The 27,872-nt window shown below is 40.6% G+C and overlaps 1 pseudogene; it reads right to left on the reverse strand.

Moving 5' to 3' along the window:
- Positions 1–665: 665 nt before the first annotated feature.
- On the reverse strand, positions 666–27,480 carry LOC145795570 (vacuolar sorting protein 3-like; annotated as a pseudogene).
- Positions 27,481–27,872: the final 392 nt, after the last annotated feature.

Consider the following 27,872-nt stretch of genomic DNA (forward strand, 5'->3'; position numbering starts at 1 on the left):
TGCCAAAAGGGAAAATTCATTGGCAAAGAGTTTTGCCGACACACAAGGCTACGTTGGCAACCCGTAGGCAAAAGTGAGTTGGCAAAAGTTTTTGCCGACGAAATTATCATTGCGTTGGTAAAAGTAACGCCTTTAGTGACGAACATAGTCGTTGATAAAAGCCTTCATCCATCGTCGGCAATTTACCTTGCGTTGGTAAAAGTCATTCAAATATGATGATTGTGTGGCACTTTTCGCGACACAAATTTGCATGGGCAAAAAATATACTTTTAGCAACAAAATATGTGTCAACAAAAGTAGACTTTTGGCGACACATTTACGTCGGTAAATGTTGTCATTTGCCTACGATTTGTTTGTCGATAAAACTTCACTTTTGGCAACGACAAATCAGCATTAGCAAAAAATACACTTTTAGCAACACAATGAGTGGGCAAAAGTAAACTTTTGGCAACACATTTACGTCGGTAGATATTACCATTTGCCGACGATTTGTTTGTCGATAAAGGTTTACTTTTGGCAACGACAAATTGGCACTGGCAAAAAATACACTTCTAGCAACACAATATGAGTGAGCAAAAATAAACTTTTGACGACACATTTACTAACAAAAATAATTGAAAATAATTTATATATTTTTATAAGATTTACAGATTTACAAGAGGCATCCCTCAGGCACTACTATTACAAACTAATAACATTGATATGAAATCACCTAAAGTTGATGTGCAATCTTTCTCTAATAGGACTTTGAAACATTGACATGTTTGTCTCTTCTAGATTTCCTGCTTCAGAATTTTGAGAGGTACTTTCTGTTTCAAATGCTGATTTAGCAAGCAAGAGCGCATATGTTGTATGGAACTGAGTGTCTTCAGAGTCTTGATCTTCAATCAACCACTGGAGATATCTGCATCAATAAAGTTTGGGATATTAAACAAAATAGCATGAGAAAAAAGTCGCTTAAACATAGACAGGAGCAAAAGAAAAAAGATAACAGAACAGAGAATGAAACATAGTTCCTCTGTTTTCTGTACTTTACCCTTTTCAAATTCTTTTTTTGTGCTTTAATCTCTCTATATTTTTTTCTTTATGTGCCAAATGGAAAATGATGGGGCTTGAATAAGTCTACTCCATACTAATAGGAAAACAATTAACAGAACTGAGAAATACCAAAATCATTAAGAACGATCATTTTGACCAGGAAAGTTCATGAAAAGTTTCCAAGGTGACACATCAAAGAGTAATCTACATATATATTTTTTTTCTTTTTGATAAATAAACAAACTTTATTAGAAAAGCATCAGAGTTGATGCAAGTAATACAAAAATCAAGCCTAGAGTAATCTACATATGTACCCACTAACTCATACTTGCAACCAGAAATTTGGAAGATCTATGAGGCCGCAGCCTTGACTAGAAACAAAACTAAAAAAATTAATTAATTAATTAATTGGTATTGATTCATTTTTTATGTTATCATTTTTCAAGTTTTTAGAAACAAAAATAATAAAAAGTTCAAAAACATCCATTCTTTTCATATCATGTTTACATTAGCAGTTGCGGTAACAAATCAAACAAACACAGAAGATAAAAGGTACTATCCCATTAAACAAACGCAGACAATAACAGATGCTAGCCCCTATGTTTGGAATTTTAACCATCCAAATGGCAGAAAAAAAAGACTGAAGGTCATAAGAACATAATTATGACAGAAAACTGCATGGGCTTTGCTACTATGAATTACTTTCCAGAGATAATGTCGCAGATACAATAACTTAGGAGGAGCATACCTTTGCAGAATTTCCACCTTCTTCGGATCTGTACGGGAAAGAAATAAACCTTATCGTATAATCCTGTTGATCAAGTCTGCGCTCCTCTGTACGTCGTCGCTTTATCACCTGAAAACACAAACGTGAGCTAGCCGGCGGGTGTGTGCCGGAAACCTCTCCGATGCCTAAGTCAGTACGCTTGATAAATAGACAAAAGCTCTGTGTATTCAGAAAGCAAAGTTGTGTGTTACCTCTCCAAAGGTGATGTTTGTGAGCTTTTATAGGTTTCGTGTGGCACAATCCTAGTAGGACTTCTACTCCTCCATGCAGAGTCCTCCTAGGATTCATACTCTTGAAAGATAATACTTATCCTTCAACACCCCCCTCACTGCTTAAACCAAGTGAGATGGTTTTTACCATGGCCGAACTCCAATATGACCGAAGTAATCATGGCTATGTTGAGCCGCAGAGTAGGCCGAACTATCCATAGTTCGGTTCTTCCTTTCGCTACACCTTATCTCGGTTCTCTCATGTACAAACCATGGTGTGTTTAGACTGAGCTACCGAGTAGCAAGGTTCTGACCGTTCTAACCACAATATGCCATGACCGGGCTAGCTCTGAGACCGGCCTAACTCCAAGTTGCTTCCGGACCGGAGTAACATTACATTTCTCTCGGGTCGGAGAATTTTGTACCTCTCTTGGGCCGGAGTAACTTTACGGCCTTTTTACTCAGCCCTTCGTATTGTGGGCCATAATGACCATCTCCCAGCTCGGCCCAATTTTCACAAAAATTACCCTCTCAATTGCCCCTTAATTCCATCTGCGCAGCATGATAGGGATTATCTGTCTATCAGCCGAGCTGAAGTTTTTAAGCCTTTCTAGCCGAGCTAAAAAACCCTTTAGCCTTTCCAGCCGAGCTAAAACTCTTAAGCCTTCCAGCCGAACTAATTTTACACCGGGCTCTGCTTGTCCGGTCAAAACGTCTCTTCAATCACAGTAACTGAATCGTTTCTCTTTCCTAGGACACGTTGCACGCCCTTACTGGCCTATCGCAGCTGTCACGCCGCCCTCGTACTTCGCACAATTTTGAACAGTTCCCGTCCTTCCACTTTCGTCATTTTCACAAAACAATCTCCTTATCTTTGAATTCACCACTGCATTTCTTATTTCCCTCATTCTCTCTTTCAAGCTCCATTGCTCTCCAACTTTTGCAACTGTGAAGCTTGCTTCGTGTTCCTCTTTTACCGCTGTTGCTTCCATCTCCAGGTCTTCTATTTCAATCTGGTAAGCAAATCCATCTTTCTTGCTCTGTTTGTTTTCGTATTTGTTCAATCCATATTTTGTTTTGTGTGCTTTTTGCAAACACTTTTTCTGTTTTAGCCTTCGTCTTTTCTGCAAAATATGTAATAGAACCACTCAACTTCATGAAACCTGTAGAACATCACTTTTGATCCACAACCCCAACACAACCGAACTAAAAAGTTGTTTGTGGCTGGCGCCTGCATAGCCAGGCTACCCACCGGACTAACACTTCACACAAAACTAGTAGTTTCGCCAAGTCAAACAACCTTCTGATTTACTTTAACCGAGATAAACGAACCGAATTAAGTTTGAACTAAGCAAACTGGAAACCTTTGCCTTCGACCGAGCCAAGTTATAGCGACCCCGGTCTTTTCCCATTTGATTATTGTATCCGGACTTAGGTTCCGTTTATTCTGTCATTGTATAATTGTTGTTGTCGCCCTTTATTTTATCATTTGGAGTTATAGGATGTGTTGGGCAGGTTTGTGTCAGGTTGGTTGGGTTCGTAAACCAAGTGTTGCTGTCCAGTTTTTTGGGTTGGTCGCTCGAGCCAGGGCTTGGTCGCTCGAGCGAGGGTTGTATTTTGTGTCTTCTGGCTCGATCCAGCTTTGCTTCGCTCGAGCGAGCGATTGCGTCTAGTATAGACCTGAGGGCAGTGCTTATTCGCTCGAGCGAGATTTTCTTCGCTCGAGCGAGCGAGGTGTATGTTTTCGAGTTCCTTGCTCGAGCGAGCATTCTGTCGCTCGAGCGTGCTCCAGGGTTGCAGACCTGAAGCATTGTATTCTTGGCTCGAGCGAGCTTTTCTTCGCTCGAGCGAGGTTTTCGTGTGTCTGGTCGCTCGAGCGACCAAGTCTTCGCTCGAGCGAGCCTGTCAGGTTTAAATAGGCAGCAGCGTGTTTCAGATCAGTTTTTCATCCACTTTCAGATTCCAAAAGCCTAGTTACGAGTTCTCTCTCCCTCTACTCACCTTCTCTCTTAGGTTTGATCTATTTAGAGTGTGTTTCTACCCCAGATCCTTTATTAAAAAGATAGAGTGAGTCGACGGCTTCCATTTAATCTGAACGTTTGGTGGTTTGGAGCACATTGGAATTTGGGTCTTCATCTTCGTCTTCTCCATTCGGGTTATTTTCTTCGAGGTAGGGATTTCCTACTCCAATGTATACGTTTTGTTCTAAGTTTTGGCATTTTAATAGGTTGGGGGTATTTTGGTAATTTTGGGAAAAACCCTAGTTGTTTAAATAAATTGAATTGTATATTTAATTTAAGGAACATTGGGGAAACTAGTTAAATTCATGAGGTTGAGCAATTTATTGATTAAATGGGGTAGTTGGTTAATTTAAATTACTCGTCCATTTAATTGTTGAGTTATTTATTTCCAAGTCTAGAAATAACTGTTTTGGGCTATCGGTGGAGGATAGTCGTGATTGTTGTAGACACTGCATGTGGATTAGGGATAACTGAAACTAATCATTGATTAAGTCATCAATTTTGACTGTTGAATTAATACAGACATTATGTGTATTGATTGTGTGTTGTATATGTTATGTGTTTACATACATTGTTTTGTGTGGGAGGAGATAGGGGATGTACTCCACGGTTTAGGGGAAGATAGGGGATGGACCTCTAAATCGGATTTTGTTTGGGAGGAGATAGGGGATGGACTCCATTAGCATCACTTTTATGTGTGCTTATTTATATTGAAGTGTTTTTATTGATACAACACTAAAATGTGTATCAAACTGGAAGTATGAAGTGTTTTGATTTGAGCCTGAGTCTCATTTGTTTGTTGACATTGGAAGAATGTGAATATGATATATATAGTTCACTGTTGTAAGTTTGGCCAGGTTCTGAGCCTTATTGATAATAGACGTTAGTGTCATGAAACTGTATAAAGATGTAATTGATTATCTTGGTTAACCATCTATTGAATGCTATAGCTTTATTCAATGCTTATATTTGGTTTAGTATTTTTCTACTGGGCTGTGGCTCACCCTTTATGGGAACATCATTTTCAGGTCCAGGTGATAAGCTACCTCCAAGGACTTAGCTTGGAAGGATTTGGATTTTGAAGACTATCTTTAGTTATTTGTTTTTATTTGATAAACATTCAAGCCTAGGGCTTTATTTGTATTTGAGTTAGAACTCATATTTTTGTGTCCAAGTGTTGGCTTGGAAAGATGTAAGCCCATAGGGCATTTAATTTGATATTACATGTAATGTTTTCATTTAGTAATACTCTGATGAATGAGATAATGAATTGTTTTCTTTTAATATTGCATGCCAATGATATATATAATGGGTTTATTTTGAGGGTGTGACACAAGTCTTCGGGGCTAAGCCAGCTTTCCTAGTTTTTAAACCGAACTAAGAAAGCTGCCCCTATAGGTTTGACCGAGGTAACAAAACCCGTAGTTCAAACCGTGTAAAACCAATCCCACACACAAACCGATCTATCGAACCCCTTGCTCAATCCGAGCTACAAAGCACTTTGCTGAACCGAGATAATCCCTGTAGCATCCCCCGTAGGCCGAAGTAGGACTTCTTTATCTTTGTTTTTGATTTTGTAGCACGGTCAACGATCTGTGCTTAACACCTTTATTTTCCACTTTGCAGACTTAAGTTGCCCAGGCACTCCTCTGTGCGCTCAACCGAGCTACTGAGCATCGTTTTCCAACCGAACTAATTTATTTATAACTTAAACATAAATGAGGAAGTATAGGTTTTTGGTAGAAACTCCTGGAGGCCTAGCCGAATTTCGAAAGGATTACAACATCCCCGACGACGTACAACTTGTCTTAGCCAAAAAAGATGTCACACCATGGGGGAATGAGGGCTTCGTACCTTTTACCCTCCTTTCAATAATAGAAACCGGACTAAGATTTCCAGTCCAGCCATTAATTTGTGAATTCCTTAGACAAACATGATTATGCCCAACCCAGCTTTCCACCAATTCATACCGTATAATAATGGGAATAGCCGAATTAAACCGCCAAGCCGGTCTTAACCTCAGTCTAGCCGAAATATTCCACCAATATTCCTTAGGATCAAAAGAAGATGGGTGGGTCTACTATTTAAGAATACACCGTCGTCGAGAGAAGATAATAAAATATACACCGGATAAAGACTTAAACGATGACGATTTTTTCTGGGTGTTTGGGAACTTTGAGGATCATCAAGCCCAGATTCCTGGCCGACGTATAAACTGGAAAAAAGGAATCCCCGGTATAACTTACTTCGGCTATATGCATGCTTTTGTTTTACTTCGGTTTCTGGTTTCATAACCGATTCTAACACTTGTATTCTTTTTGCAGACCCAGCTCATCTTGCATCCTTGTACAGTTACCCCAACCTGAACACACTCCGTGCCACGCTACGTGTTGAAGAAAGGAGTTGGGCTAAGCTGTTAAATTTTGAGCCGACCTATAGATACAGCGGTCGCTGTAAAGCCAGAGTGACCGATTTCCTTCTTGAAGACGCACCAGAACCGGACCCAACCTTGCCCCAAATCAACCTCGTCCCACTGATTGCTGAACAAGAAATGGCAAAAAGGAGCAGAGTAAGGGCGCTTCTAACCGAAACTAACAGACCCGAGGTACCACAAACCGGTTAGACGACTGAGACCATGGTAGCCCTTCCATCCCAGAAACCATCCTCATCTCAGGCGAACAAGCGTGCCCGGACTAGCCAAACCGAGCAACGACTTGTTGACGAGGATGAGGCCATTCTTCCGCCCAGCCCTCAACCGGAGTACTCTGACCGAGCTGACTTCTCCAAATGGGCTCCAAGTCTTACCTTTCAAAATCAAGATATTCAGGAAACTGACTCGGTTGTTGTTGGGAAGGATCACTTGATGGCTTTCAATCTAGCCAAGAGTGTTTGCCTTCCAAAAGACATGGAGCACCACAACAAACAACTAAACACCGAGCTGAAGGCCATCCGGTCATCAACAAAATCAATGGTCCTGGTAAGTGGCTCTCCCTTTTCTTTGTCTAACTTTTCCCAATTGTCAGTCCGGCTAAAGAGAGTCACTACTCTTTTGCAGGCCATTCAGAAGAACAACATTGCGCATAAGAAAGTGCTGGAGCTCCGCAAGACTACCAGGCAGGCCATGGCAGATGCCGAGGCAAAGACAGCCGAGCTGGAGCAAGCCAAGAAGCAGATAGTCGAGCTACAGTCCAAGAACGGTCGCTTGACCGGACTTGTTAGCTCGGCTGAAGCATAAAAACAAAAAATTGCAGCAACGGTGAAAGACAAATACTTGCGCGAGTTGGCCAAACTTGAAGGGAAAAAAGACGTTGAAATAGCCGATCTGAAGAAGAAGGTCGGTGATGCCAACGCCAAAGGTTTCAAAGAGGCGGAGGGCCTCTACATTCCACAGTGTGAGGGGGCGAATGACTTATTCTTTAAGTGTGGCTGGAGGAGTGCTGTGGAACAGCTCGGCTGTGAGCCCGAAACCGAGGTCTACAATGCTCCGCAGTACTTTATTCCGGCCTCACTAGCGGAATACGCTGCTTCTGTCCAACAACAATTTTTGCAAGGTTCAGATGATGAAGATGAAGAAAACGAACCATCTGTTACTCCGGTAGTCAACGAGCAAGGCAACGATCAATCAGCTCGGTTGGAGGCAACGGTTGAAAACCTGACTGTTGAGCCGTCGACTGACATCGTTCTGCCAGTTGCTACTGAGACTGATCTTCCATCTGCAACCGGTGTTCAAGTCAATATTGACGCCGACCTTGAAGACCTTTTTACTTGATTCTGCACTTTCTTTTCGTTTGTTACTTTTTGCTCTTGTAACCGAGCTAAGGCCCCCCCTTTGTAATTGCTCTTTTGATGAATGAAAAATTCCTTTTTCTTATTTCGGTTGATCTGTATGTTTGTACTTGTAATGACTTTTCCATGATCTTTTTACTTCCAACTGTTATCTCGGTTTAAATTCCTGTTTGAACTTGCTTTCTAATAGTATTGTAGCCGAGATACTTTAATCAGGTCTCAGCTGAGTAATCTGACTGAGCATTCCAGCCAACCACTCTTTAGCCGATGTACTTATTTCGGCTAAAGAGTATTAAGAGTTGGTTTAATCCAGCCAACCACTCTTCAGCTTTAAACTTACATCAGCTGAAGAGTAACAAGAGTTGGTTTATTCCAGCCAACCACTCTTCAGCCTTAAACTTACTTCGGCTGAAGAGTAACAAGAGTTGGTTTAATCCAGCCAACCACTCTTCAGCCTTAAACTTGCTTTGGCTAAAGAGTAACAAGAGTTGGCTTAATCCAGCCAACCACTCTTCAGCCTTAAACTTGTTTTGGCTAAAGAGTAACAAGAGTTGGTTTAATCCAGCCAACCTCTAAGTTGGTTTTTTCAGCCAACTTAGAATAGATTGTTTGGTTATTCCGACCAAACGTCCTGCAGCCTGGATCCTTATCCTGGGCTTAGGAGGGGTGTTGGTTTAATCCAGCGAACCTCTAAGTTTTTCCAGCCAGCTTAGAATAAAGCGTTTGGTTATTCCGACCAAACGTCCTGCAGCCTGGATCCTTATCCTGGGCTTAGGAGGGGTGTTGGTTTAATCCAGCCAACCACTCTTTAGACTTAAACTTACTTCAGCTGAAGAGTAACAAGAGTTGGTTTAATCCAACCAACCACTCTTCAGCCTTAAACTTGCTTTGGCTAAAGAGCAACAAGAGTTGGTTTAATCTAACCAACCATTCTTCAGCCTTAAATTTACTTCGGCTGAAGAATAACAAGAGTTGGTTTAATCCAGCCAACCTCTAAGTTGGTTTTTTCAGCCAACTTAGAATAGATTGTTTGGTTATTCCGACCAAACGTCATGTAGCCTGGATCCTTATCCTAGGCTTAGGAGGGGTGTTGGTTTAATCCAGCCAACCTCTAAGTTAGTTTTTCTAGCCAACTTAGAATAAAGCGTTTGGTTATTCCGACCAAACGTCCTGCAGCCTGGATCCTTATCCTGGGCTTAGGAGGGGTGTTGGTTTAATCCAGCCAACCTCTAAGTTAGTTTTTCCAGCCAACTTAGAATAAAGCGTTTGGTTATTCCGACCAAACGTCCTGCAGCCTGAATCCTTATCCTGGGCTTAGGAGGGGTTTTGGTTTAATCCAGCCAACTTCTAAGTTAGTTTTTCCAGCCAACTTAGAATAGAATGTTTGGTTATTTCGACCAAATGTCCTGCAGCCTGGATCCTTATCCTGGGCTTAGGAGGGGTGTTGGTTTAATCCAGCTAACCACTCTTTAGCCGATGTCTTTACTTTGGCTAAAGAGTTCTAAGTTAGTTTTTTCCAGCCAACTTAGAATAGAATGTTTGGTTATTCCGACCAAACGTCCTGCAGCCTGGATCTTTATCCTGAGCTTAGGAGGGGTGTTGGTTTAATCTAGCCAACCTATAGATTGGTTTTTCCAGCCAACCATACTTTTGATGTCCCTAACTCACTAATACAATCTTAGACAAAAAATAACTATGCTGAAAAAGAATTGACTTTGTTTTATTGAGAGAAAGGACAATTACACATACGCGTAAAAAAAAAAAAAAACTAAAAATAAAATAATTTGAGATTGGCAGTATTCCACGGCCTGGGAATTGTCTTGCCGTCCTCGTCTTCTAAGTGGTATGCCCCTTTTCCTGCTAATCCAACCATTTTGTAAGGTCCTTCCCAATTAGGCCCTAACTTGCCATCTCCGGGCACCAAAGTGTTTCCCATCACTTTGCGTAGTACCCAATCTCTAACCTTGAATTTTCTTGGATGAACTGTTTTATTGTATTTTCTGGATAACTCTTGTTGATACGAGGCGATGTGAACCAGTGCTCTTTCTCTTCTTTCCTCCGCAAGGTCGAGTTCCAAAGTTATGGCTTCGTCATTCAAGTCAGGATCAAAATTTTCGCTTCGAATTGTGGGGAGACCAACTTCCAGTGGGATCACTGCTTCCATGCCATAAGCTAAGGAGAATGGTGTTTCTCCAGTTGATCGTCGTGGTGTAGTACGGTAAGCCCATAAAACATGAGGGAGTTCCTCCGCCCACTTGCCTTTGGCTTTTTCTAAACGTTTCTTCAGTCCATCCAATACTACCTTGTTTGATGCTTCTGCCTGACCATTTGCTTGGGGATATGCTGGTGTAGAATTGTAGAACTCTATCTTTTACTCTTCACAAAAGCCTCTGAAGATTCTGCCGTCGAACTGAGTGCCGTTGTCTGAGATTAGGGCTTTTGGTATGCCAAACCGAATGATGATATTCTGCCAAACGAACTTCTTCACATCTTTTTCTTTGATTGATGCCAATGCTTCTGCTTCCACCCACTTTGTGAAGTAGTCTATTGCTGCGAGAAAGAACTTCTTGTTTCTGGGTGCTGTTGGAAGTGGTCCTACTATGTCCAAGCCCCACATTGCGAAAGGCCATGGGCTAGTCAATGGTAGGAGTTCTCTAGCTGGTTGATGTATTTGGTGTGCGAATTTCTGGCATTTCTCGCACTTCTTCACATATTTCTCCGAGTCTGCCTGCATGTATGGCCACCAGTATCCTTGCGAAATGGCCCTGTAAGCTAGCGATCTTCCTCCTTGATGGCTTCCGCACACCCCTTCGTGTATCTCGTATAAGAATGCTTCTACTTTGCTGGGGTGGACACACTTGAGATAGGGTCTTGAGAACGACTTTTTGTATAACGCCAAAGATGGGGAGAGCCAAAATCGCTGCGACTTCGCTCTTATTCTGTTGGCTTCTTTTTTCTCTTCTGGTAAGATGCTGTCTTTTAAGAACAGGATGATGGGATCCATCCAAGAGGGGCCTAGTTCTGCGCAACATACCTCTTCTGCTTCGGGGTCTTCAATGCTTGGTCTACGTAGGTAGTCGATCAGTAGTGGATGAGGGATGGAGGTATCTGCCATTGAGGCGAAGCCTGCTAGTTCGTCTGCTCTGCTGTTTTCCTCCCTGCCTATTTGTTCTATCCTTACTACTTCGAATTTCTTGATCTCTATTCTGACCAATTCTTAGTACTTGGCCATCCTGTCATCCTTTGCTTCATAGTCGCCAGAAATTTGGTTTACCACCAGCTGTGAGTCGCTGTAGACCATTAGTTCGGTGGCCTTCATATAGAATGCTGATTTGAGGCCTGCAAGAAGCACTTCATACTCTGCTTCGTTGTTTGATACTGGGAAGCCAAGGTTGATTGCCTGCTCCACTACTAAGCCGTCTGGAGAGATGAGTACTATGTCAAGCCCTGCTCCATGCCGATTGGATGCTCCATCCACGAAGAGCTTCCACATCTCTCCAACGAACAACTTCCAGTAAGTGGGGGATCAGATGATGTCGTGGGGTCAAGAATGTTGCTGGTATTTTCTTCAAGGTCCATGCTTGCTGCCTGCCCCTCGCTGTCCGATTGTACCAAGTCTTTATTTGTTGGTGAGTCTTGTTTTACTTCTTCCTTGCTGTCTTTAGTTTGGTCTGCCTTGGAGTCTGACCGAGTGTCTTCTGCTAGGGGTTGTGCTATTCCGGCATTAACTTCTATCCCTAGTTCGGTCGTTTCAGTAAGATCGACTGGGCAGATGTGATGACTTCCTGGAGTGAATTCTACGACAAAATCCGCCAATGCTTGAGCTTTTATGGCGGTCCTAGGTTGGAACTTGATGTCGTATTGCCCCAACTCTACTGCCCACTTCAGAATTCGTCCAGAAAAGTTCGCCCTCTCAAACAAAGCTTTTAGTGGAAAGGCTGTGAGGACGACTATGGTGTGGGCGTGAAAGTAGTGTGACAGCTTCCTTGAGGCCATCATCAAGGCCAATGCCAGTTTTTCCAGCGGCAAGTACCTTGTTTCGGGGCCCAGTAATGTCTTGCTGACATAATAGATGGGCAGATGTTGGATTCCTTCTGCGTAGACCAACACTGCGCTAATTGCGTGCTGGGAGACGGCCAGGTATAGGAAGAGTTCTTCTCCAGGTACTGGGGTGACAAGAAGTGGTGGGGAAGACATGTATTCTTTTAAACTTTCCAAGGCGTGGTCGCATTCTTCGTCCCACTCAAACTTGGCCTTCAAGGCATGAAAAAATGGTCGTAGTCTATCTAACGACCGGCTTATGAACCGATTGAGCGCAGCTGCCATGCCGGTGAGATGCTGCACTTCCTTTACCGAGTTTGGTCTCTCTAAATCCTGGATTGCTTTGATCTGAGAGGGGTCTGCTTCTATACCCCGGTTGGTCACAAGGAAGCCCAGGAATTTGCCAGATCCTACTCCGAATGCACATTTGGATGCGTTGAGGCGTAACTTGTGCTTCTTCCGGATACCAAACATCTCGCCTAGGTCCTTGAGATGGTCATTCTCATCCTTGCTCTTGACCACCATGTCGTCGATGTAAGCCTCCATTGTTCTGCCTAACAATGGTTTAAATATCTTGGTGACCATTCGTTGGAATGTCGCCCCTGCGTTCTTTAGGCCAAAGGGCATGACCTTGTAACAGTACAGTCCTCTTGGAGTTGTAAACGATGTGACCTCCTGGTCTGGTTCATGCATGGCGATCTGGTGGTAGCCTCTGTATGCATCCAGAAAGCTAAGTCGGTTGTGCCCCGCCGTTAGGTCTACCAGTTGATCTATCCTTGGTAGAGCAAAGCTGTCTTTCGGGCACGCCTTGTTGACTGTTTTGTTGTCGACGCAGACACGCCACTTGCCATTCTTCTTTGGCACTACGACTGTGTTGGAGATCCATCTTGGGTAGTGTACTTCTCTAATTGCTCCTGCCTCCAGCAGGTTACCTACTTCTTCTGCCACTATCTCGGCGTGGTGGAGTGCCGATCTGCGTGTGCGTTGGATGATTGGTCTGGCGGATGGGTGGACATTAAGTTGGTGACAGATGAAGTTTGGATCAATGCCTGGCATGTCGTAGGGCGTCCAGGCGAACACTTCGATGTTAGAGGTTAATATTCCAAGACCTCTAATCTCTCAGTGCTGGACAATGATGAACCGAGTAAAAAGAACTTATCCGGGTTCCCTTCATCTATTCTCACTTCTACCAAGTCTTCCACCGCTTTCTGATTAGCCGCTTTTCCTACATCTGCGAACAGTTCATTACTCTCAGGTTCTTCCACCGAATGAACATATCCTTTGGCAGCGTGACTGTCGTTTATCGTGACAAAGCATTGCTTGGACATAATCTGATCTCCGTAGACCTCTTCAATTACACTGGTGTCGTTGGGGAACCGCATTACTTGGTGGTAGGATGACGCCACCGATCGCATGGCATGCAGCCATGTTCTGCCCAAGATGATGTTGTAAGTGGAGGGGACCTTCAATACCCAGAACTCCACTTGTTTCGTCACGCTTCCTGCTCTGACTGGAAGAATTATTTTGCCGACGGGCGATTCTGACATGGAGTTGAATCCAATTAGGGGAGATACTACAGGCGCCAAGTCTTTGTCTTGTAGTTTCAGTTGTTTAAATGTTTCGTAGTACATGATTTCACATGAACTACCCTGGTCAATCAGAATCCGCTTGACGTCAAAATCCTTAACTCGGAGAGTGACGACCAGGGCATCATTGTGGGGGCAATATATCCGTTCTAAGTCTTTATCTGAAAAGGACATGACATTTGTAGCTTCTGTCTTCCTCTTCTTGATGGCAGGTTGGGCACTTAGAACCTCTCTTAAATGCTCGGCCTTTTTGATTGATCCCCTGAGTTCGCATACACACTCAGGCTCGAAAACTCCATGTATCACATTGATAATGCCTTGAGGCGGGGCGTCGATTGGTATCCCATTGGGGTTATTATGGTCCTGGGGGGCTGGTTGCATCCCTCCTTCAATGTATTTATCCAAGTGACCTGCCGCCACCAACTCCTCCAGGTGCTGTCTTAATGGTGTGCAATTCTCAGTGCGGTGCCCCTTTTCTTTATGGAAAGTGCACCGCGATCTTTCGTCATAGTCTTTCTGTGCTTCTCCCAGCTTAGCTGGCCACTTGACGAAAGGCTCATCTCTTATTTCGCTCAGAATCCGATATATCGGTTTCTTGAACACCGTGGTTATGGCAGTGCGGATTCTTAACCATCTTTTACCCGGGTCTTCTCCATTATCTCGTCTGCCACGTCCGTTTCTGTTCGGTCGATCTACCGTATTAACCTTCGCGGAGGTCTTATTTTCTGGTACTGTGGTCGCCCCAGATTTTGCTTGGGCACGCGCGCCATCCTCTTCTACCCTGATGTGCTGATGTACTCTTTCCATCAAGGCTTCCATGGTGAGGGGTGGCGTTATGGTGATCGAGTCCCTTAGTCTGTTCCCGATTGGAAGGCCTCTTTTATACTGTGCAATGGCGAGATTGGTGGGGCAGTCCCCAATCTGATTGAATGTCTCCCAGTAGCGACTATTGTAAGATCTTAGGGTCTCTTTATTGCCCATATCGATGGAGAGTAGCTGGTCGATTTCCACTGGGGTTTTAGTGTTTGTTCGGAACCGTGTTACGAACGCCTCTGCCAATTGCGCCCAAGAGGCTATGCTGCCCTCTGGAAGTTTCTCGAACCAAGTCAAGCCTAGGTCGCCAAGGCTAGATGGGAAAAGTATGCACATTAAGGCCTCGTTTCGCTTGTATACAGCCATGACCTGGCGAAAGTGGCTCAAGTGTGAGTAGGGGTCCGTCTTCCCTTCATATGTAGTGAATTTGGGTTGAAGGAAGCCTGTTGGTAGGGGCGCGTTTTCAATTGCCGGAACAAACGGCGAAGTCTGCAGCCTTGCTAGTGCTTTGTCCGTTGGTTCGTAGGCAAGGCGCGGTATTGGCATTCCGACCTCGACGCTTCCATGCGTCCGAGGAGCCAACCGCTGTAAGGCAGAAACTCTGTGTGGATCCCGTGTCCTGGCATCCTTCTTGCATCGTGCCTTTTCTTCGAGCACGGTTCGCAAGTCGGATGATTTGGGTAACTCCGTCTGTCTAGATCTGGTTTGGTGCGTATGTGAGGGCCAATACGTGCTTCCTTCAGTGTATGATCTTTCAGATCTCGTCCTCTCAGACCTGGAGTGATGAGTTCCGGAAGACCTGGATTGAGTATCGCCTGTCCTGAGGCTTCTACTTTCTCCTTGCGAGGGTGTGGTATTCCTACTACGATTTTCTGAGTGGCGAGAGGGCGTCTTGTTTTTGCACCCCTCTCCTGTCGCCACTTCTTTTCTCTTCATCTGGCGCTTCAAGGCTTCCATGTCCGCCGCCATCTTCCTTATTAATTCATCTTGCTCCTTCACGCGGTCTTCCAGAGCTTGAGGATCAATCCTCCGCCTTTGCCTGTCAGGACTTTGAGAATGAGATTGACGGGGGCTGTGAGTCCGTCTTTCCCTAGTATCTCTCCTGGGGTTATGTCGTTGGGACTCCAAGTCCGCCATGGGAGGGATAGAAGGTAATCCTTCACGCCTTGCGCCCCCATTTGGAGTTTGCCCGTCGATGGCGGACTGTGGCAATTCTTCAATATGTGCCATTGTTCCAAGAGGTAAAACTTGATCAAGAGGTTTTGTCCTGTCTGATTTTCCCACAGACGGCGCCAATTGTACGGGAAAGAAATAAACCTTCTCGTATAATTCTATTGATCAAGTCTGCGCTCCTCTGTACGTCGTCGCTTTATCACCTGAAAACACAAACGTGAGCTAGCCGGCGGGTGTGTGCCGGAAACCTCTCCGATGCCTAAGTCAGTACGCTTGACAAATAAACAAAAGCTCTGTGTATTCAAAAAGCAAAGTTGTGTGTTACCTCTCCAAAGGTGATGTTTGTGAGCTTTTTATAGGTTTCGTGTGGCACAATCCTAGTAGGACTTCTACTTCTCCATGCAGAGTCCTCCTAGGATTCATACTCCTGAAAGATAATACTTATCCTTCAACACCCCCCTCACTGCTTAAACCAAGTGAGATGGTTTTTACCATGGCCGAACTCCAATATGACCGAAGTAATCATGGCTATGCTGAGCCGCAGAGTAGGCCGAACTATCCATAGTTCGGTTCTTCCTTTCGCTACACCTTATCTCGGTTCTCTCATGTACAAACCATGGTGTGTTTAGACTGAGCTACCGAGTAGCAAGGTTCTAACCGTTCTAACCATAATACGCCATGACTGGGCTAACTCTGAGACCGGCCTAACTCTAAGTCACTTCCGGACCGGAGTAACATTACATTTCTCTTGGGCCGGAGTAATTTTGTACCTCTCTAGGGCCGGAGTGACTTTACGGCCTTTTTACTCAGCCCTTCGTATTGTGGGCCATAATGACCATCTCCCAGCTCGGCTCAATTTTCACAAAAATTACCCTCTCAGGATCAATAGCAGAAATTACTTCATCTGTAACGAAAATTACATTAAAAATAAAGGTAACAAAACAGGAAAATTATTTTCCAAGTAAAAATAACATATGCACATCATTATAACTATTTATTAAGCATGTCCCAATGGTTAAGTGATAGAGGAAGACTATTTCAAGAAGTATAAATCACATGCAGAAATTTTTAATTATATTTGCAACAGAACACACAAACACACACACACACAAAGTCGTAATCCAAAACAAGGACGCACCATATACACTATTAATTAAAAAAAATTTGCTCCCGTCCTGTGCATCCTTTTTTCAGGCACTTAGGCATTTAGATATGAACTCTTGCAGCTATGTTCCTAATCTTCTCACATTCAGTACAATTATTCTTAAACCAAAGGAGTCATATAATATTGAAAAGTAACTACCAACAATGAATCTTTCTTATATACACTTTTTTTTCCTTCCGTCAATGAATAAACTTCATTTATTCGTAACAAAAATGGATGTGTTGCAAGAAAATTTAAGATCTAATTATATATAGACACATCTTGTTGCATTCCTTCCACTTTTTGAAAAGTAACTAGTCACAGATTGTATATGTTAAAATTAATGCCATATTTACATTAGATACATTGGATACATTGCATGCATTGGATACATTGAGTTCATACATTCTTTGTATTCATGTATTTTATATTTATTAAGTACATTGTCTAGATTATATTCATGTACCTAATTAATTACAAGGTTGTTTAGGTTCATGGATCTTATTCATTGAACTTATGTATAACCTTCTCTATATAAAAGGATGTAAGCCTATGGGCAATATGTATGAATCAATAAGTGATAAAAATTCAATACAAAATATAGTTCATTCTAAAGAGAGTTTTATCAAAAGCTAACATAAGTGGTATCAGAGCTTTGGTTGGGTCAAGAGCAAGTTGGACGTAGAGATCAGATACGGGAAAACAAGCCTCGAAGAAGAACAAATCGACGTCTATGGCGAATCCCATCAACCAAAATGTATCCACTCCTATCTTTAATGGTGAAAATTTTGATTTTTGGTATGTGAAAATGAGAACTATTTTTGTCTATACGGAGCTTTGGGATCTTGTTCAGAATGGGTTCGAGGAACCTGAAAATGAAGAAGCTTTGACAAATCCCCAAAAGAACCAATTAAAAAAGCAAAGGAAGAAGGATTCAAAGGCTCTCTCTTTTATTCAACAAGGAGTTTCAGAAGCAATCTTTCCAAGAATTATCAATGCAACAAAAGCGAAGGAGGCATGGGATATTCTTTAGAAAGAGTATAAAGGCAACTTGAAGGTAAGAAGCATCAAACTTCAGTCATTGAAAAGAGATTTTGAAAATTTAAAGATGAAGGATATGGAATTGTTGAAGGATTATTTTTCTAGGGTTATGGAACTTGTAAACCAAATGAAAATTTATGGGGATAATATTACTAATCAAAGAGTTGTTGAGAAAATTTTGATAAGTTTGCCGGAGAAATACAATCCCATTGTTGCTGTCATTGAAGAAACTAAAGATCTTGCTGATTTGAGTATTGAAGAATTGATGGGTTCAATTAAAGCATTTGAGCAAAGGTTGAGTAGGCAATTTGAAAAGTCAATTGAAAGTGCCTTTCAATCCAAGCTCAATGTTAGTACCTCTAATTCCCAAGGAAGAAGAAGAGGAGGAGGAAGAAATGCAACCGGAAGAGTAAGAAATGCAAGAGGAAGAGGAAGGTCTAATTTTCAAAGAAAGGAAAATGAAGAGTCTACTCAACAAAAGTGTGGAATTTGCAACCGAAGCACTCATGTTGATAAAGATTGTTGGTTTCGAGGAAAGCCAAAATGTTACACTTGCAACAAATTTGGGCATGTCAAGAAGGATTGCCTAGTCAAGAACACTCAACAAGCTAATTTTTCTGAGGAGCAAGAAAGTGAAGGGCACATGTTCTATGCTTGTCACAAGGCATCGGATCAAACCAAGGATGTATGGTTTCTCGATAGCAGATGTAGCAATCACATGACAGGAGATGAAATCATTTTTGTAAAAATGGATGCTTCCTTCAGTCCTCAAGTAAAAATGAGGAATGGTGCCTTAGTCCAAACAAAAGGAAAATGTACTATTGCTATAGAAACCAAGATGGGTACAAGATTCATTTCCGATGTTCTCTTAGTTCCAGACTTAGAGCAAAATTTGCTAAGTGTTGGACAACTTATGGAGCGTGGATATCTTGTTCACTTTGAAGACGATTTTTGCAAAATTTTTGACAAATGGGGGAAAAGCCAAGTTGTAGCACAAATCAAGATGGAGAAGAATAGAAGTTTTCCTCTCATTTTTCGGTATAGCAAAAATGCGGCTTTGAAGATGGATGTGATTGATAATTCATGGCTTTGGCATAGAAGATTTGGGCACTTGAATTTTCAAAGCTTGAAGCATCTACAACAAAACAATATGGTTTTTGGGTTGCCAACCATTCATGAAGTGCAACATATTTGTGAAGGTTGTGCACTTGGAAAGCATCATTGGGAGTCATTTCCAAAGGAGAAAGCATGGAGAGCTAAACCACCATTGGAGCTTGTCCATACCGATGTGTGCGGACCTATGGATACACCAACTCATGAAGGTAACAAATACTTTATTATCTTTGTTGATGATTTTACTAGAATGACTTGGGTGTATTTGATGAGACTAAAGAGTGAAGTTTTCTCTATCTTCAAAAAATTTCAAAATCTTATTGAAAGACAAAGTGGTTGTTTGATGAAAGTACTGAGAAGTGATAGAGGCGGAGAATACAACTCAAATGAGTTTATGAAATTTTGTGAAGATATTGGAATGGAAAGGCAATTGACTGTTGGGTACACTCCACAACAAAATGGTGTGGCGGAAAGAAAGAATAGAACCATAGAGGAGATGTCCAAGTCTATGCTACATGAGAAGGGGCTACCCAAAACTTTTTGGGGTGAGGCTATGTATACAGCAGTTTACTTGATGAATAGATGTCCTACAAAAGCTCTTAAGGACAAAACTCCATTTGAAGCTTGGAGTGGAAGGAAACCATCGGTGAATCACTTGAAGGTGTTTGGTTCCATTTGTTATGCTCATGTTCCAAAAGAAGTGAGGCACAAGCTTGATGAAAATAGTAAGAAATGCATCTTTGTGGGTTATAGCTCGAAATCCAAAGGCTATAGACTCTTCAGCTTGGATCAAAAGAAGGTGATTATTTGTAGAGATGTTCTCTTTGATGAAAATGCGTCTTTTGATTGGAAGGAAAAGAAAGTCCAAGATCAAAGCATTACTTTCAATGAAGAATCGGAAAGTCAACAAGTTGAAGATGTTGCAACTCTTGAATCTCCACAAAGAGTGTCACCAATTGCTAGTTCACAATCTTCTCCAAGTTCAAGTTCAAGTCCAAGTTCAAGTTCAAGTTCAAGTTCAAGTTCAAGTTCAAGTTCAAGTTCAAGTTCTTCATCTCCAAGTTCAACTCCAAGAAATATAAGGAGTCTTAGTGATGTGTATGCAAGATGCAATTTATGCATTGTTGAACCTGAAAATTTTGAATAGGCAATTAAAGATGAAGCATGGAAGAAAGCAGTTGCTACTCCCTTGATTGTGAATGAAAAGTTGTCAAAGGAAGATGGAAGCAAAGAAGCTGAAGCATCTTGTTATAGAAGTTTGGTTGGAAGTTTGTTGTACTTAACTGCTACAAGACCGGACATCATGTATGCTACAAGTTTATTGTCTCGGTTCATGCACAATCCAAGCCAAATTCATTTTGGGGTTGCAAAAAGAGTGTTGAGATACATTCAAGGTACACTTGATTATGGAATTTTTTATGAGAAATTTCTTGATGCAAAGTTAATTGGATTTTGTGATAGTGATTGGGCCGGATGTGTTGATGAAATGAGAAGCACTTCTGGGTATGCATTTTCTCTTGGATCGGGTGTAATTTCATGGTTATCCAAGAAACAACAAATTGTGGCACAATCATCTGCTGAAGCTGAATATATTTCAGCATCATTGGCAACTACACAAGCAATTTGGCTAAGAAGAATTTTGGATGATTTTGGTGAGAAGCAAGGTGAAGCTACTTCAATTATGTGTGATAATAAGCCTGCTATTGCTATGGCAAAGAATCCCGTCTACCATTCTCGTACCAAACACATTGCTATCAAACATCATTTCATTAGAGAAGTTGTGGAAGATGATGAGATTCAAATCAAGTATTGCAAGACTGAAGATCAAGTTGCGGACATCTTCACCAAAGCTCTACCAAGGGACAAATTTGAATTTTTTAGAGAAATGTTGGGTGTCACACAATATGGCATTAAAGGGGAGTGTTAAAATTAATGCCATATTTACATTAGATACATTGGATACATTGGATACATTGCATGCATTGGATACATTGAGTTCATACATTCTTTGTATTCATGTATTTTTATATTCATGTATTTTATATTTATTAAGTACATTGTCTAGATTATATTCATGTACCTAATTAATTACAAGGTTGTTTAGGTTCATGGATCTTATTCATTAAACTTATGTATAACCTATGGGCAATATGTATGAATCAATAAGTGATAAAAATTCAATACAAAATATAGTTCATTCTAAAGAGAGTTTTATCAAAAGCTAACAGTATAAAGCAAAACATAAAATAAAATAAATGCAAAACTAGTGATGTGTTCTCATTGGTAAACCCATTTTATTTTCCCTCTTTTTGGATAATACAAACACCAATGACGTCTGAATGGAATGGCAAAGACAAATGAAAATATTGTGCCAGGAGACTCTGTGAGTGAATCACCGCGTAAAATATATTTACATATATATGAAGACCTTTAACAAGTATTGGGCACCATAAAAAGTACCACAAAACAAATAAAAGCAGTCAATGAAAATAGAAAGTAAAACAACCAGAAACTTTTAAGATTATGAGGCCTGCCTGGTGAAAGCTGATCAGTTCTCTCTGATGTTAATACCCGAACGGTAAGTGCCTGGTCAACATCTGCAATCTAACATGAGAAACCAACATCCTATCAGCCATTGGATTCATGAATCACAGCAACTTTTAACCATTATAATTATCAACAGAATTTGATCAAAATAATTAAGCATACCCAACCAATATGTTGCAGTACTAAATCTTGATCAGACGACTTCTCAAGAATCTTTGACGCCTCAATTGCAGCAATCTCCTTGCCGGAAATTATGATTATTCAAGGAATGCTGTGAGTCCATTTCCACTCTAGGGTCTTTCCAGTGGCCAGATGAGTAATTTCTTGACAAGATATGCCATATAGCAAGAGCCTTAGTGCTCATCCCTTTACTTGCATACAGGAAGGCAAGCGCTCGCAAATTCCCAGAGTCGTTCAACAAAGTTTCTAACTCCTCCTGCACCGCCCATTGAAGTTGTATGGTCATCCTTCAAGCAGGCTTCTGACTGGCCTCCCGCTTTGAAATACATTGGAATGTAACATTCCACTGTTTACAAACAACTGCACATAGTGCATTGTCTTGAGGCCTACATACAAAGTTGATCCTAACCCTACAACTAACACAACACAATATTTTCAAACCCGGAAAAGAGTAGCAAGCTATAATTCACATTGCAACTATTGAAATCCACTAGAGATGTTTGCAGTGAAAACTATTCTCCTTATCACTGCAACTTATCCCAATCAGACAGTCATAAACTTGATTAAGATCCTTTTCTTTTCCCTAAAGAAAGAGATAGATATTCTAAAAATCAGTGCAATTCATTTCCCCAGCGTGTTCTCAATCAACACTAATTCTTATGTTTTTTAATGCAACTTGTAGGACACAAACAATTGATTTTTCTATAAATTAAAAATGCTTCAAATATTTTTCCATTTTTTATCTGTTCTTTTGTTCATAATATTAAGCGGAAAATGGAATCACAGTTCAAGCCTCTGACCCAAAGAGTTTGGCTACTGATGATGAACCACTCTCTTCCACATCTTCCTCAATAATCCCGGGTTTGAAAAATATTGTGTGTGAGATCACAGGTCAATCAAGTGACCCAGCACTTCAAAATGCTGGAGTCCCTTTTGCAGGTTCCTCGTAAGTATGGATAGGAAAATATGCAGAGTATAAGTACCTTAGGGGTTACAAGTCAATAAAAGTACAAAGCAAAAGGAAGATGTCACATACCACTATATATCTGTTCTCAGAAGATGCAAGCCTCTCCATATCTTCTACATGATTTAGGGCTCTATAGAGGTACATCAGAAGAGTGTCAACTCCTTCCTTCACCGAAGGACTCAGATCTTTTTCACGAGAAACATGTAAATACCTGTAGTGAAAGAAGGGGAGGTCAAGAAAAGCTTTAGCAACAATCCACCGCTACTTAAAGGCAATTTAACTTGAACCAATAATATACAACTGTTAAACTTGCAAGCCATTTTGGTGATATGCTAAATACCTGGGACTGTGTTACAAGGCCGTTTGACAAATCTTTTAAATAAGATTATTTGGCTTACAGCTTTGGTGTGTTTGGCATAATTTATTGCATTCAACTTATATAGCTTAATGAACTTAATTTTAACAAACAAAAGCTAGCTTTTTTCAAGCTACCTGGGAGTGCTTTTCCAACTTAAATTTTTAAGCTTTTGAAAGTTGGACCAAAAGGCTCCTCAATATTTTCATAATTATGGACGTACTCCTTTAAAAATTGCGAGGTTTAAAAAAACTATGGCCATTTTGGTATTTACGATTTAAAAGGCTACTTTTTGGATTATTTGCCAACACTGTCAACTTTTCCAAATGTCATCCAAAAGTTGCACCAAATACTTTTACAACTTATTCAAAGCACTTTGAGCCTATAATCTAAAAATTCATAATCTCAATCTAAAGGTAACTTTTAGGTTTTTCCAGACGGCTTATATTCCACGCCCCTTTAAGAGCAAAAAGTAAGAGGAAGAATATATACACCTAATGATGTTTTCTATTGCCGATTGCAGTAAATCATCTCTATTTGGTGGATTCAAAAGAAAAGCATCATCTACTGCAGTCTCCACCCCTGCTTTTTTAAGAAAAATAGCTCTTTGGATGGCCATCAATCCATCGTCAACAACATTTTCAAGTGGAGAAGGAGGAGGGTGCAAGCCCCAATACCGGTTCCTTGGCACCTGAAAATAAAAATTTAATCAACTTTAAATCAAAGTTCAAAAGCATTGATATGAGTTTATCAACAACTAAACAGCAGAAAAAAAGGGGGAAGGGAGGAGATAATTAACAGAAGTAAACTAGATAAACATACTTGCACTGCAATATTGTGCACCACCCCAAAACTGACACTCAGTACATATACCAAATCCAGCTAAGATAGCATCTTCCTGTTTCTGTTCTACTTTGAAATCGAGTAATTTCACAACAAATTGCCCCAAATAAGACCAGTCATCAAATATTTATATGCAAAGTTAAGTAACAGTGGAGTGCTCCACAACATGAAAAGTACCAAGGTATACAATTTCCTAATCTCTTTCTTAAATGCTATCACTACTACTTATCCCACAAATTTAGTAAAGTTCAAGCAAGCCCTCCCTTCTTACATACTTTGAGAAAAGACCAAACTCTTCAAGAGTGTATAGAACAATATTCCAAGAAAAACCAAGCAACTAGAGATAAAATAAATCTAAGAGATAAAGGACAAGTTCACATCATGTTGGGTTAAGAGTCCCTGAAACCATTTTTTCATATCAAATCGACCCATCTATTATCTTTTCACTTTCATTTAAAAAGATAAAGAAAATGGTGAGCAAGCATGCAAGCGCCTATATGGGAGAGAGAGAATCCCCCAGTCACAATATTGTTGGGATATACTAGTATGGAAGGTGGTGTGGGTGCCTCCCTGATTGCAATAAGGGGATACTTGGGGGTGGGGGGGGGGGGTTGCAACTCCAACTAAAGTAGTTCCGAGTTGTTATGTACAAGTGAGATTCTCTAACAATGTTTGTATCACATGAACTCCACAAGAATTAAATTAGAGCTTCCCTTATGCAAGATTACCTAGATATTTTGGTTTGAATGATGGGAAAAAAAAGGGGGGGGTGGGGGGGGTGAAGTTCAAAAGTATTCAAAGTGTTTGATTAGATTCTAGTGATACAAAGGGCTTTGAGAAGTTCCGTAGAAGAAGAAATTCACAAAGTAAGAAAAAGAAAGGGAAAGAAATGAACCATAACCATGAATCATGACTGCTATCCCCATTCAAATCAACAAAAATTTCCGCAATCATTCATTAACCAAGACAAAGCATTCATTGTATTTAAACCTCATCTTACATCAAAGGCACAAGCAAAGTTATGACCAGATGGAACTCAAATTTTGAAGAAATTATTTAAGTTAATAACAGGCTGGATTAAAGACTCACAACCCAGCTCAAGTTAGAATTCAAATTAAATAGAAACTTTTAGAAAATACACTCATAAGAATACGTAGTTTCAGTAAATAAAACTTTTCCAGAATCCTAGACCAACACAAATAATAACTACCAACAATAGAGCAAGTAACAAAACCTCATAATAAAATACTTACTTTTAACACCAATCAACATGTAGAATTACCAAGAAACTCTCAAATTAAAAACTAGTGAGTAAAAAAATCTCTATGAAGCATTAGTTCGCAGGTCACTGCATCAATCATTATCTGTAATTAAGTGTGACAAAGCATAAGAAACCTTTAGTTTATGCAAGTGATGCATGATTTCCTAGTTTAAAACTCCAAAGAAACCATGAAACTGAACCAAAAAAGAAAAAGAAAAACAAAGTATAGCATAAAAACCATTCCTAGTTTGGTATTAGCTACTTATAATTTGTTAGAAAGAAAATTTTCCAGCCAAATTTGCTGATCAATAACTAGCACAATCAGCAGCCTTGTGTTGAAGCAATATCACAAGCAAATGTAGTATATATCATGACCATAGAAATAAGCAAGTGTAGTATATACCAGCAATGACCACCGATTTGGGTCTCGCATGATAAATGGGAATGCTTTGGAAGGCTGCGTAGTTTCTGACAGCAAGAAGTGATTTACTGCTTCCTCAAAATGCAAGTCAAACAGCAAGAGCAAACCCACTTGAGCATGAACAAAGGACAACATTTCCTTTGTCATTTCACCTTCACTTTGAAGCTCCTCCACCAAGGAGATGGCTTCCTCAAAGTTCTTCTTGCGCAACAGGTCTTTGATTTGTTCTTCCGACGGTACTTTCCTATAGCAAATAACCTGGCAATAACATAAAATAGTATGATTTTCCAAACATTCTACCACCCTAAGTACTAAATATACTAATAACTAAAACTGCAGGAAATACCCAACAGAACTTATTTACCACGAGGCCTCATTTTTTAAGTACAAGAGACCAGTATTGTGAACTTACAGGGCACAAGGATAAACAGCCAATATATAAACTGGTCTGCAAGTACAGTTGATCTAAACTAGATTGTTAGAGTTGTTAGTTTTTCATATTATGTTAAAGGAAGTTTTGTAATCTCATATTGCACTAATATAAGTACATTCTGAGGTGCAGAGTAGATGATAAAGCCCTAAACTGATTTCTCTGCTCTTCTTCTTCCTTCTTCTCTTCTTACTTAACCCTAATTTTCATTCAGATGATTTAACCCAATAACCTAAAAATACCACTACGCATGCTGAAACACGTAAAATCCATTGATATATAAACATTGTTAGTTAAAACAACATTACACTGAAAAAACATACAACCAAAAACAAACACCACTTCAATGGAGTAATAATGCCCTTGAACAACTTTACAAATGCCTAGGTTAGGACAGGAAATGAACTCAGCCCGTCATGAAAACATGATCCCGTTGAAAAGCTCACTCATCAATAGACAAACCAAGCTCAAGCACTCCCTCGGCCAGTGGCAGAGTCAGAAAATTAATTTAGAGGGGACACTTACTAATTATAATAATTTTTACAAAAATATTTCACGTAAATTTTTTATAATTGATTTCAGGAAACATAAAAAAAAAAAAAAAATTATTTGTAACTAGTGTATCATGGATAATACAAAAAAAAATATGGATATAAGCCTCAAAATAAATTATATAATGATAAATTATTTTTTAATACAAAATTTGATTAAAAATTCTATATAATGGTAATACCATATCATCATTGGTATGTAACATCACCCACTAATGGTAAATAAACGCATAAAGAGTGAACCTCACATATCAAATGTAACTAACAATCTAATAAATTTCATACATTTGTAGTGAGATTACTTATACTCGCATATCACTAATAATGACATCGTCGTTACATTCAAAAATTTTCATAGCTAATATGGTTTATTTATAATAGTCTCTTCATTTTCAATCAAAACAACCATTATTGTTTTCATAATTTTTAAAATGTCATTGACATTTCACTCTAATAATATTTTTGTAATTTTTTATTTTAATTTTTTTTTATATTTGCAAAAAAAAAAAAAAAAAAAAAAAAAACCAAAAATCCAGGGGGGGCACGTGACCCCCTGGTCACATGCTCCCTCCGCCACTGCCCTCGGCTTGGCTGAGGATTCCTGTCTCTACTCATAATTGCCATGCACAATGCCACCTCAACTCAATCGAACAACCTCCTAAATGAATGTTTCTCTGCCAATTCTTGTCCTCTGAAAACTAACACACACTCACTCTCCGGCCAAGTGTGCCCTTTTCATGACATTTGCTCAGTCTTGCCTTGGTTGGCTAATCAATCTCCACCGAGAAAAGGTCTCCAGAATCCAAAAGGCACCTCGATGCTACTAGGTTGGGAGTAGGGCCTAAGAAGCCCCTCTAGGTTGGTGTCATGGTCATGGGGCATTTGACCTCTGCTCGGGATCACTAAAGGACCTATGGCTTGGAGACTACAATTGAGGGTTCATCGAGGAGATTCATCATCCGCTCCCTCAAAGGGGCTTGCACCTTGACCGATCTTAGAGAGAGAGAGAGAGGGAGAGAGGAACCTCCACAAGAAGACATAGCCAGACTTGACCAAGAAATGTGATACCTTATAGCTTCTTTTTATTACCTTTTGATGATAGCATACCTGCCCACTACACTCCTCCAACCCCCAAGGTCCAAGTGGAGGTACAATTGATAGTTGAGAAACCATCAAATTGTTGAACCAAGGCTGTCAAGCCACATGTGTTTAAGCATAAGACTTTGTGCAAAACTGAGCTGACCCCCATGGTTCTACAATCCTACACAAGGAGACCACCTCCATGCATGTAGATACACAATCAACCCTCAACTTCCTTTGGCAAGTTCAAAAGCCGTCTCTACTACCACTCTCCCATCTTCTAAGACCGCCTCAACTCTAATTAGTGCTTACCATCTTCCTAGAAGACCCCACTCTGGCCACCTCAGGGCAACCCTCCATAGTGAGATTCTAAGGATGCATTTGTTGTGAAGACTGCTAGTTTGACGACCATCATCCAATGTCAGGGTAAGAGATGCCTAGGAATGTTCGGGAATCAAATATTCCCATGCTAGTCTAGATACATT

Source organism: Camellia sinensis, chromosome 1 (assembly GCF_055761805.1).
Source record: "Camellia sinensis isolate YWXY chromosome 1, ASM5576180v1, whole genome shotgun sequence".
Taxonomy (NCBI): domain Eukaryota; kingdom Viridiplantae; phylum Streptophyta; class Magnoliopsida; order Ericales; family Theaceae; genus Camellia; species Camellia sinensis.